Here is a 13,284-nt window from a genome sequence, read left to right as displayed (position 1 = left end):
CATACAGGGCATAACCAACATCTTAAATTATTAATGGATGTAACTGCAGCAATGAATTCCACTGGTTATCAGTAGTTTCTAGCCTTTTATTCTGGAGCTGTAAACTCCCTGAAAAAAGAACCCAAAAAAAGTCCAGTAGCCACTTAGACCCCCCAGTAGTAGATTTAAGCCTGTGGATATTGAACTGGCTTTTCCACTTTCCACTTTTAGCAGTAGTTTGTGGGATTTCTCTTGGGAATCTCAAGCCAGGGATTTCTGGTCACTGCTCTTGGTGTGCTGTAGAGCAGGAGGAAGGAGAGAGGCTCCTGCAGCAGGTGGTTCAGGAGGCAGTTAAACCAGTTTCCATCTGAAAAAGAAAGAAAGGAGAGGAAATCTCCTTTGGGAGAAACAAAACTTTGGAGGAGAAGGCAGATGGAATGTATCCTGAAACAGGTAGGAAAGTTGCACCTTGCTCTCTCATTCTTGCACAGCTGCTCTCATCCCTCTCTCACTCTTCTGAGTTCCTGCCAAGATCATAAAAAACAGGTAATGTCACATTCCATGCTGTGGAGATGGAGCACTCGGAGTGTGACAGAGGGAATAAATCCTGAGGGACAAAGATAAAAGAAGATTTGCTCAAGAGAGGAATCTTCAAATATGAGGTGTTTCTATCTGTCACACTGGCAGAATTTTTAGTGAAGTCGTCACAGAGCAGTGCACAGTCCTGGCATGGGCCTGGATGGGCAATGTGGTGGAAAAGTTCCCCCTGGAAAACTTCATTGTCCTGTAATAAATGTGAACAATCAGCTCCATGATTCTGGCAGCACAGTTAAGCTTTGTGATCTCTCCAGCCATTGCAAGGGGCGTCTCAAAACCTTGGTGTCAAACTGCTGCATTTTCATTTGAGAATCTTTAATTTGTCTTAAGTGTACAAAAGACAGTCAACCCCATTTTTTTTTTAGGAAAATACAGGCGGCCATGTGGCAAAGGTGACAACATCTATTCACCATAAGCACTGCCATTGGGTTAAAAATTCCATTTTCCTGCTGTGTGAGGGCAGAACCAAGGTTTGCAGCTGCCTTGCCCAGACAGGGGAACGGGAGGAGCCAGCTAAGTCAGAGACAGATGTGAGTAATGAGGATTCTGTTAACCCTCCTGCGCTCCTGCTTATTTAGATTGCAGTCTTCTATAGCCATACACAATATACAACTTCAATGCAAGTGCTCTTTCTTTCCCTGTTCCCAAAAATACCTACAGCTCTTTTTCCTCGAGGGTGAGCCAACAGCATAACAAGCAAAGCCCAGTTTCTGCCGTTTTGGCAAGGACCACAAGGAAAATCCATCATGTATTATCTGTTCATTGACTTGGAAAAGGTATCAATCATCTCCCTCATATGCATACTTGAAGAATGTACAATTTTCTCAAACTGTCAAGCAGAATCATGCATTTTCATATACTAAGACCAAATCCTGGTGGTATGCAGTGTGATAGAAAGAAAAAAAAAAAAAAAGAAAAAAAGAGAGACAAAAACTTGCTGACTTCCAGTGACCTCTAGTCTATAACCCTCACTTGCTGTGTTAAAATATTTTAAAAGTTTCTCTTGTGAAAAAAAAAGTAAACTATGCTCAGAATATCCTCCAGTTTAATTGGGACTAGCAGAATGTTAAAACCTGGCAGCTTTTCCAGTCTGTAAAAACATGAGAGATCCAAATTAGTCTTTCCATCCTTTTCCCAGTTCATGCAGCAGATTTTCCACCACTATTCTGTTTTCAACCTGAGCCTTAAAAGACAAACTAATGCAGCAGACTGAAAGCCAGATGCTGGTGTTCCCATAGTGTTTCCTGGCAGGGGGGGCGGGAAATAAAAAAAAAGATGAAAAGGGAAAAGAACAAGCTAAAATGTTTTTTTCTTGGAATTCAATTCAATGAGCTGTTTCTGAGCAGTGTAAACATGAGCCAGTCCATGCTGCTGGGGAGGTACAGGGTGGAGATGCTGTTGATGTCCCTTAGGGTCCAATCCTGATATTTCATATATAGGTACCCAAGAGTGTAGTGGCTCCTTTAGTGGAGGCAATTGTCACAGAAGTGTTACAGTGGAGATCTGCTACCCTGAAATGCCACTCCTGTGAGACACCTCAAGTGGATTTCCTTGTGTGAGTACATCATCTTTCAGTGGGGACCTCCAGGAAATCTTTGTGTGAAATAACAGAAAGGAGTGTGTTTTGGGGGATGGAAGAGGAAGTGGGGCCAGCACTTTACAAACTTTCATGAATTTAGGTACTCTGAGACCCCCCAGGACAAGCACAGCTCAGTTTTTCACATTGCTGACAGTCAAACAAAACTTCATGTGCTGGACTTCCCTGTACCTGGAGCAGGACTGGAATTACCCCCTCATTGCCCCTCTAGCCCTTTCTTGCATTGCCAGCATTTAAACACTGTACTTCTATGCCAAAAGTTTGAGCTGCATCCTTAACACATCCCTTAACCCACCCCGACTAACCGCAGTGACAAAATTCACTCCCATACTGATTTAATCTCCTCCCTCCCCGCACCCACCCTGTGGGAACCCAAATGTGCCAGCATCACTTCTTGCCAGCCTTGTCACCACTTCCCAGGGCGATGCTGTGGCTGCCCCTGGCTGAGCATCCTGCCATTCCAGCTCCCTGGATGTGTTTTGGGCAGGGAGGAGTGCTGCATGAGAGCCAGTCTCTGCTGTTGCCATGCCGCCCCCTCTCCTCCCCTCGGCCTTTATGGATTACTGGTGAAACTCACTTGTACAGTTTGGATGTTTGATAGATAAAGCACGTATGAAAAAAAAAAAAAGGAAAAAAATATAAATACAAAACTCTCAACACTGTGCATTCAGTGTCTTTTCTTTCTAGCTTAAAAGAAGGAAGGTAAATAATGTCAAGTCAATGAATATCAGATATATTTTTTGACTGTACATTACAGTGAAGTGTAATCTTTTTTTTACAACTGCGAGTCCATCTTATTTATTCTTGTAAATGTTCCCAGACAATGTTTGTAATATGGGCTGTGTTGCAAATCCATAAAATAAATCTGTGATCTGAGATTAATGTTTTACTAAGAGACTCTTGTACTTGTGCCTTTTCTTTGCTCTTAGAGAAGACAGGGCATTGTGAGCAGCACTGCTGGAAATGATGGGGTGATTGCATGACAAAAAATAAGACCAGCATCTTGTCACAGTGATGGGCTTTGCATCGTGGTTGTCATTAAGGAGATGAAGAGCAGCAAAGAGAATTCAGCAGGCACTTCAGCCTAGCTGCACATTTTGTGTCAGTCCTCTCAGAAATCCTGTGGACGTGAGCTAAGTAGTTTTGAAAATTACAGTCTTAGCAGCATGGGTTAGAGCAAAGCATATTTTTGCAACTTTTTCTCTCTAGCAGGTATTACTGTATTGTTTCCTTGGTACTCAGTGCTGAATTACAATTGCTGATAGGTTCCTGAGATTTTTCTGGTGGTTTCTATAGATGGGTTGTGCTGGTTCAGCTGAGGTAAAGTCCCTTCCCAGTGGTTGGTTTGGGGCTGGGGTTTGGGTTTGTGCTGAACAGAGGGTTGATAATGCAGATGTTTTTGTTATTGCTGAGCAGGGATTGCACAGAGCCAAGGGCTTTCCTCGTACAGCCCCTGTGGGGAGGGGCTGGGGGTGTGTGGGAGGCTGGGAGGAGGCACAGCCAGGAGAGGTGACCCAAACTGACCAAAAACAAGTCCCAGACCAGGTGACATCAGGCATAAAGTTGGGGAGGAAGATAGAAAAGGGGAACATTTGGAGGGATGGTGCTTTTCTTCCCAGGTAACCAATTAGTGTGATGGGGCCCTGCTCTCCTGAGGATGGCTGGACCTGCCCGGCCATGGGAAGAGAGGAATGTACTCCTTGCTTTGCTTTCTCCTTGCTTTGCTTTCTCCTTGCTTTGCTTTCTCCTTGTTTTGCTTTCTCCCTGTTTGCACAGCTTTTGATTTCCCTGCTTTATCCTGGCCCACAAGCTTTCTGACTTTTATCCTTCCCATTCCCTCCCTGATGCAGCTGGAAGGGGGTGAGTGAGCCCCATGTGGGGTTTGGTTGTTGCTGGGGCTAAACCATGACACAGAGCCATGGAAATCATGGAATATCCTGAGCTGGGAGGGACCCACAAGGATCACTGAGTCCAATCCCAGCCCTGCCCAGACCCCCCAACAACCCCACCCTGGGCATCCCTGGCAGCGCTGTCCAAACGCTCCTGGAGCTCTGGCAGCCTCGGGGCCGTGCCCATTCCCTGGGGAGCCTGGGCAGTGCCAGCACCTCTGGGGAAGAACCTTGCCCTGACATCCAGCCTGAGCCTCCCCCAAACAGTTCCATTCCATTTTCCTGAGTCCTGCCACTGGTGACAAGACTGAAGAGCTTGGAGCTGTCCTTCCCCTGCTCCTTGTGTGGATGTTGAAGCCCTCAGTGAGGTTTCCCCTCATCTCCTCCTCTGCAGACTGAACAAACCAAGGGACACAGACAGGGAAGGGATTTTGTGCAGGTGTTTGGTGCTGCCAGACCCAAACAGTGGATGTGGGTGTCAGCAGTGAGTGTTTTCACACATTTCCCATCTTCTGGTCTTCCACACGAGTTCATCAATGATACCCAAGGCAATGCTTGGTCTCTTCAGTCAGTGCAAAGCAGGAGATTGTAGGAAAGGGAGCAGACGAGGCTGCCCTGCTCTGGAGACCACTTTATTCCAAGAACACAAGCAGGAGTGCATCGAGATTCACAGCTTAGGGTGTCAAAACAGAAGAACCTAGCCATGCTACACCTGTACAACCCAGCTGTGCTAAGAACTGCTCTTTTAGGCATTGTTCATTAGCCCCAGTGAAAAAAAAAAAAAATTTAAAATAAGTGTTACTAACAAGAATACATATCTCCTGTTTTTGTTAGAGGAGTTGGAGTTAATGATCCTTGTAGGTCCCTTCCAAATCAGGATTATCTATGATTAAAGCACTGTACATGTACCTTGGAAGTGTAATTTAATACTCCTTTCTCTATCATTATTTGTTTCTGAAAATGCTTCATTTTAATTCTTCATTGCTATGAAAAAAGCTGATTCTGCTCTGGATGTTTGACTTAGATATGAGTGTTTTGCTTTTTTTATCGGCCTAATGAAGCAAATCCCCCATCTTAACTGTGGTGAACATTCAGATCCAACTGTTTGTTTGAAGAGCTCATTATAATGAGGTCAGACTGTATGAGCTCAGAGTTGTTGTTATACCAGGGAGAATGTTAGAAGAAGTTGATACCAAAAAAAAACGCTCCTCACTGAACTGTCAGATTGAGGGGAAGTTTGACTGAGAGTCCCAACTGTGTAACAGAGACATGTGTGCTCATAGTGATTAATTGCAGTTCAGCTTGGCACTTTATCCAGATTTATCCAAAATATTTTGCTGACACTTGATATTAACAACAGGTTGCATTTAGGGAAGGTAAACAGCAGAGACAGCTCTGCCATATTCCAGATGGTCTTATAAAGATCTGCTGAAGCACCAGCACAGCCCCAAATTCACCTTTCTGTCCTCTCATCTGCCCAGCACAAGGATAACAATGGGATGAAGCTGCTGGGGAACACAGATGGAAAAGCCTGAAGCCCAGTGGGGTTCAGAGTGTTTCACACCCTGCTCCTGTTGCCGTGGCTGGTGTGTGCCAAGGTGTAAATCCACAGGTATTTCATCCAGGTCATCACTGCAGCTGCTTTTCCATCCATCCCCTCGCAGCCAGGATCCTCGTCCTGCTCCTGCTGCAGGGTCTGGCAGGTTTGACAAACACTCTCTGCCTGAGCTGCAGATCTTTGTCTCACAAGCTGAACCTTTAAATATCAGCTCCCACACTGAGCTGAGCATGCAGCTGTTGTTTTCCAGCAGGCTCCAAAGCTGGGACTTACTCAGGCTTGGTTGCTTACATGATAGTTAGAAATTGTTTAGATTGGAAAATAGATAGAAATTGGAAATAGATAGAAATTGTTTAGATTGGAAAAGACCTTTAAGAGCCTCAAGTCCAACCATTCCCACAGCACTGCCAAGGCCACCACTAACCTGTGTCCCCAAGTGCCACATCCACACGGCCTTTAGATCCCCCCAGGGATGGTGACTCCACCACTGCTCTGGGCAGCCTCTTACAGGATTTGACAACCCTTTTCCTGGAGCAATTTTTCCTAATTTCCAATCTGAACCTCACCTGGCACAACATCAAGGCCATTTCCTCTTGTTACACAGGAGAAGACACCAAGCTGTCCAGCTCTAGAGAAGGAACATAAAAAATGGCCTTGATGGTGAGGAAAAGGTCTCTCCAGAGGGTGAGTCTGTCCTGGGTAAAGCAGCCTGAGGCACAGGGGTTGGATTGTCCCTTGGATGGGCCTGTTTGAGTTAGCTCAGGGACAAACACCAAACACTTGATTCTGAGATGGTTGCAGTGAGATTTGAGGTGCTCCCTCATCAGTAGATACCTGCAGGAAAATGATCTGTGTCATAAGTGAAGTGGCATAAAGACAGAAGGAACAGATTTAATGCTTCTTATTTGTGTCTGGAAATACTTCTGATCTATCTATCTCGGCAATTTCAGGTTCTCTTCTTCTTTTGTTAAGTCAGATATTTGAAAAAAAATTTGAAAAATCTCTTTATTTATATTATTTTATATTTATTTTACTATACCAATTTAAATTCTACCCTGTGTAAATTTTACTACTGTACACTGAGGTAGAACTTTAATTTGCAGAAGCTGAACCAAATAAAAAGACTTTTAGTCTTTCCCGTAACGACCTTATTTCCTTGTGAGTTATTTCTGTGTCTGTTTGGGAGTGTGTCATATTTCTCACTAAGAGTGTTTTTATAAATGGCTTGTAAAGGTTTATCCATAAAGTGCTTATAAATATATATATATATATTGTGAATCAGTAGCTACAGGGCTTTTATGTTACAGGTCAATGGTTTTACTTAAAAGTCTGTAACATTTACTGATGTGTTTATAAACACCGATAATGTAGTCTTTATGCCAAAACCAATATAATATTTAGTACCCCTTTATTAGTACATTGTAAATGATAGACTGTTAAGATAAACTATAACCTGATGGAATTTTCAGCAACGTGGTGAAATAGCCTTTTTATTGCATATATAAATGGTTGTCTCTAAAACAACTGTGAGAGACAGCCTGGCTTGCACAGAAAAGTCAGTGGAACATACAGAACCTGATTCTGGAAATGGGTAAATCCAGAAGCTTCCAGCAATAATCTTAGCAGGATGAATGTGAGCCTTGGTCTGTGTAGGATCAAGAGACTGAAAAGCTTGTACTAAATATCCTTTTATTTGAAATTTCCAGAGGTGTTCCTGAGATCATCCTTCCCCTTAAGTATCAAGAGGTGGGAGAAGCCAGCAGTTATTTTTGAGTCTGGAAACACTGAGTTCAGCTCTCAGGGTCACTATGGATTTACCACTGGTTGTTGAGAAGGTTGTGTGGGTGGCACACAAAATGATGAGTTTACAATGTCCTCTCCTGGTCCTCCCTGAGCATGGGATATCACAATCATGAGGTGATACCTGGACAGATTTTTCTTCCAAGTAATGAGCTGAATTTGAACTTGGCTCAGACTTTTTCCATCCATCCAGTCCTTGTAGGACATGTAACCCCCCAGCTGAGCATGCCAAGAGCACAGACAGAAAGAATCTCCATTCAGGATTGACCCAGCCCAGCTCTGTGCATCAGTCTTGGAGGGGAAGCTGTTTGAGCAGGGAAGTGATTGTGTGTGTGACTCTGTGTGTCTGCACTCACCTCTGGCTTCTGACCAACCTGGACAAGTGGACCCTGCTTTTTGCAGGGACATTGGATTAGGTGGCCTTTAAAGGTCACTTCCAACCCAAACTCTTCTATGATACTTCCTCCCACAAGCTGAGCATCTAAACCCAGTGGGATCACAAAGCTCTATGGCAGAGACTGCACAGCCTGACAATGTGCTGACAATGGAAGAATGGGCTGTCTAGGAAAATGCTGCTGGATGTGCAAAGATCCAAAATTATTGTTTATTCTGGTGCTATAGGAACAATCTTGCAAAGAAAAATAGGCTCTGACAAAGGAGGTAATGAGCAAGCCCAGTTCTCTGTGCCTGTGTGTACAGGCAGTTGAATTATAATTGCACCACGCCGCTGAATGTGCACATTCACCATTTGTAAGCAGGCAGTTCCCAGCTCAGCCTGTAACTGGAGAACATCACAACATGTGACACTGGCTCCTGAATCACTTGGGATGTGAAGGATTAGGTGTGGCCTGAGTCAAAATTAATATCAAAATCCCAAATAAGTACTTGGTTTGTTTTGTGTCTGATCTGGATCCCAAGGAAATTGCTTTTTTTTTTTTTTTTCAGAAGTTGTGTGTAGAAACTGTGTTGATTTTTATGGATTTGTTTTTTGCCTATTCCATACCAGTTGTAGCACTGTCTCCATTGCTGCAGACAGGAACTTTGGTGAAGAATTTGTGTGGTACAGGAGAAAGGTAGGTTTGATGTTTGGGGAGGAATTTATTTTTTCCAGTCACGCCAGTTATCCACACACTCTGTAACCCATCTTGTGCACAACACTGAGAGCTGCTGCTTCCTCTTGTGTTGCTGGAAAAAGAGTCAAGTGCCACTATTCTGATTTAGTGACATTTTTACACCAAAATCTAGAGCCTGAAATTATTTTATAACGAATGAGACCCGCTATGTGTGTTCAGTGTGTTACTGGTATGTGATCCTCTCGTTTGAATATGGCTCAATTCAGGTTTCACCATCTAAAAATGCCATTTTCCTACCAGGTGTTGCAAAAAAACCCTTACCTCTAGAATTCCTATCATCCTGCAGCTGGGTCAGGACTGAAGTGTGAATCTGGGGCTTGGCCCAAGCTCAGGGATGGAAAATGAGAAGGGAGGAGGCCTGGGGAGGAGGGCTGTGCCCACATCCACTCCCTCCACACCTCTCAGGGAAGTTGTAGCCTCCCACCATCCTCCCACCCTCAACTGTGGGCAGGGTCCAAGGCAAATTGTCACCTTCCCCCATCCTCCCACCCCTTTTTGGGACAGAACAGCTGCAAAAACTTTCATTGTGCCATGGACAAGTATTAAGTCAAAACTCAATTTGGGCTGTAAACATGCAAATAATTCTCTTTGACAAACTCCTGCTGCTGTTGCTGCTGATTACATGAATCAACTTTGCAAGTCTGGAGATTTAATTTGTGCAAATTGCAGATGGAAAACCATAGGACCAGGCTAAAAAGACAGACTTACACTGCAGAAATATAGAGCAGACAGCACCTTGCTGGAAGAGAACAGATCTCCGTCAGTACCTGTCCTTTTAACAATTTTGGGGATGAGAGGATGTTGAATAATGTCACAGTTGTATCTGCATCAGGGTGTGGAAAACAATCCTCTTTCTTTGATGCTACTATGTTTTCTTTTTTGTCTGAAGCTTTTAAAGTAATTTTGCTGCTGTGGTCCCCGTGTGGAAGTGAGGGGGTGGTGGCAAGCATTGGAAAGCAGGGTCCATGAGGAGATCAGAGAGGAGCTTTTATTCCTGGGAGTTGTACTGGATTTTTTGGGAGATAACTCCATCACTTCAGGATGTAATTATTTGCAATTTTCCTGCTCTTTCACAGACTTATGAAAAAAGGAGAAGCTTAGAAGTTATCAGCCCCAAAGCCAGCTCTGAGGGATTGATAAGAACACGCTGCACCCTTTGAACCTGAGGGGCAACCTGAAAAAAAAAAAAAGGTATTGCAGATGGATTTAACCTCTTTGGCAAATGCAGTGGAAAGATGGAAATGAAATGTTTTCCTAACACGTTCCATCCAATTTGAAACAACCTAAGCACTGAAATCACTTTCTGGTGCTTTTCCCTTCCCTGGTTTGGTGGTCCTCCATGGAAAGCAATTTTCTGTGGTCATTATGTCCTCGTGGGAAGCTGCCCACTTGCCCAGGTGCTGGCCCAGCATTGGATGCTCCAGCAGCCTGGGAGATTCCTGGGCAATTGGATTAAATATCACTTTGATCTTTCTGGCCTTTTGCACCTTCACTTTGGGGCAATTCAGGCTTATCTTTTACTTAAAAGTTGTGTAAATAGTGGCTTGTGTCAGGATGTGTATCTTTATGTGCTACATATGTGTATAGAACACATCAAACTTAAAAACACTGCTTAAATGTGTGTATAGACATGTGTGTGTAAATAGATTTTGTGCTACTTGTAGCTTAGCATAAACCTGCAACTTGTTATTTAGCATGCCATATGTATCTATATACAACTTGTAAACTCTATTTGCACATATTTTTGTGTGTATGTGTGTATGAAATAATGTTGTGCTGCCTCCTGAGGGGGTATCCAGCAAGCTGGGTGTTATCCTGGGAAGGTGTTATCCAGGCAGGATGCTCACCTGCTGGAAAAAGGAGTGTGTGGGGGTTCTTCATCATGACAAAAGCCACATTGTGATGTGCTGGGAATTTTCTCCCAAAGCCTCTCAAACTTTGCTGTTTATTCTATGTTTTTCCCGTGGCAATATCCACACTCCTGACCCACAAGGCTGAATCATTATGAACCAATATCTTGTAATAACAATGCAATACACAAAGTCTGAAGTGTCCTGGACACCTCTATAGTGTTAAAAATAAGCATTAAAACAGGGCTCCAAGTCCCAGATACATTTAAATAGTTCAATATCACGTGAATGGGTTAACCCAGGTGTGCCAGGGCTGTGGCTGGTGAGGTGGCAGTGATTGAGTTTTTGTTATAACCTCACATCTCAGCTGAGTGTGGAACATCACAGAGGCTTAGAGCCCTTTTCCCTTCCTGCTATTCCCAGTGCCCAAACATTTCCCTTAAGCTGAACATTGAGACTTTAATTTACACCACTCCTTTTGGAGGAATATCTGTGTTTTACGGGGGGTTTTGTACATCAGCATGGTAGGAACTGTGTGCTGAACAGCAAAGGAGGCTACCAGGTGGTAAACAGAGAATTTAAATTTCTGAAAGCTCTCCTAAACCTGTTCAAATCTCTGCACAGTGCAGATAAGGCCAAGCTGTTGTATGAGCTGACACAGTCAGAACAAACTTCTGGCATAAGCACAGCAGTTACAGAATTAGAATTGTAAAACACCTATATCCCTCCTGCTTTTTTTTTTTTTTTTTTTAATCAAGGTAGGAGCAAATTTGAAAGGATGATTTGTGTTGTGTGTTTTCAGCTACAAACAAGAAAAAAATCAAGGGTTGGAAAGAAGCTAAGGAATCTGAGCAAACACAAGAAGTCTGATCTAATTAATCTGCTTGCCTCAAAATGTCATCACTATTTTACCTCAAATATGTTTTAGTCTCAGGATATTACACATGTTAGTGTTGTTTGAATGAGGAAGGAAAAAACCCATAGAAACTCCTCTGATGTTAGGATAGAACCTAAAATCTGTGCCTAAACTGACTTTTACCTTTCTCTTGGTGATAAAAATGTACAATAAGAGGGAAGCAAGTGTTTGTTTTTTTTAGAAGTGACTTGTTTGGGTTGGCTCACGCAGGTGACAACAGGCACTGGTCCTGCCACCCTCCAGGACAAAGAGTTTGTTTCTTTTGCCTCCACAACCATTTTGTAGCCTTTTAAACTTTGGAGACTCTGATTTCCACCCAGAGAACATTGACATATTTTAAAATTCAAGCCTAAAACACACACAGAGCAAACATTGCTGCCTTGTAAGGACGTGCTGGGTGTCACTCAGCAAAACACCTCCCAGCAAGAGCCACTCTGCATCTGCCTCCTTCCCTCCTTCCCTGTCCTCCCTGAGACAGACTAATTGCAAAGCTCTGGGTTGTGTTTGATGTTCTGCCTCTAAAATCTGTGCCACGGTCTGGCTCGTGTTATAGCAGTGCTGCAGGTAAGAAAAAGAAATGGATTAATGTCGTTTTTGATTGCAGAGGTACTAATTTAATCTGAAACTCAGGTGTAGCCATGCTGCTTTAGAAATTTACAAGTTGGAATTTTCTGGTTTGATGTTCCAAAAACCACTTGAAAGGAAAAGGAAGAACACTGTGTGTGTAAGGTCAAGTGCATTATTCTGTGGTTGTGTTTTCAAAGCAAAATGCTGAGAAGTATGAAGGTGGAGAGAGCAGGGAAATGCTGGAAAATGGACAGAATCAGAGGAAAAGAATGAAGACCTCTGAGCAATTTCTTTAAAAACGTGGGCCACGCACGTTGTACCAGCTAGATTGTAAAGATAACCCCCTGATGTCATTCAAGGGAGCAAACAAAGCTGTTCCCCTAGACCTGCTTCTTCAAAAAGGGACCAAGGGAAGCTCCCCTGGCCAGAGGTTCTGTGTGTGAGAGCTCACAGTGATGCTGCAGAGCTGGGGCATCCCTGCAGGCAGCTGACACCAGAGAGGAGCAGGGATATTCATTTATTTTATTTTATTTTATTTTATTTTATTTTATTTTATTTTATTTTATTTTATTTTATTTTATTTTATTTTATTTTATTTTATTTTATTTTATTTTATTTTATTTTATTTTATTTTATTATTTTATTTTATTTTATTTTATTTTATTTTATTTTATTTTATTTTATTTTATTTTATTTTATTTTATTTTAAATCATCTGTGGATGATTGAAAGCATAAATATTCAATGTCTAATTAGGCAGGAGGTGCCAAGGAGGCCACTCTGGTGTTCCAGTCTCTCAATCCACCCTTGATGCTTGGTCACCAGTGATGCTCTGTGGGCTCTGTCACCAAACCCATCCGTGTCACAAGGGGTGACCTTGATCCTCTGGTTTTGAGGGGGAATCCTCGAGCTCAGCAAAGGGGAACAAGATGCCAGTGGCTGCTGTTGTCACAGGACTCGGGTATCAGCAGAAGAGGTGTTAAAACTGAATTCATGAGCACTGTTAACGAAAACAAAACTTCTGCCTCCAAGCCAAGCTTTGCCAGCTTCAGTTTTCATCTCTTTCAGCTCAATATACTGATTAAACTATGACCAAAGCAGAAAATGATATATTTTTATTTTAATTTAATTTATTTTAAAATTAAAATTAAATTAAGTATTTTAAATTTAATTTTAAAGAACATAAACAATAGCATTTTACAAATGCAGCCATTTCCCTTTGTCCAGAAGGAACGAGTATTTTGGCTCCCTCTACAAAATGCAGTTGCCAAGTGGTGTTCAGCTACTGTCCCAGCTTCGTGATCCTCACAGCACTTATGTCCCCAAAAATGTAATCCTTCTGCTATTGTCTGCCTGTGTCTCCTTCTGAATGCATTTCCAAAGCAGTTGGAGATGGGGA

The sequence above is a fragment of the Poecile atricapillus genome, chromosome 15 (genome assembly GCF_030490865.1).
Source record: "Poecile atricapillus isolate bPoeAtr1 chromosome 15, bPoeAtr1.hap1, whole genome shotgun sequence".
Classification (NCBI taxonomy): domain Eukaryota; kingdom Metazoa; phylum Chordata; class Aves; order Passeriformes; family Paridae; genus Poecile; species Poecile atricapillus.
The sequence above is the reverse complement of the archived record's forward strand: the minus strand, read 5'-3'. Positions refer to the sequence as shown.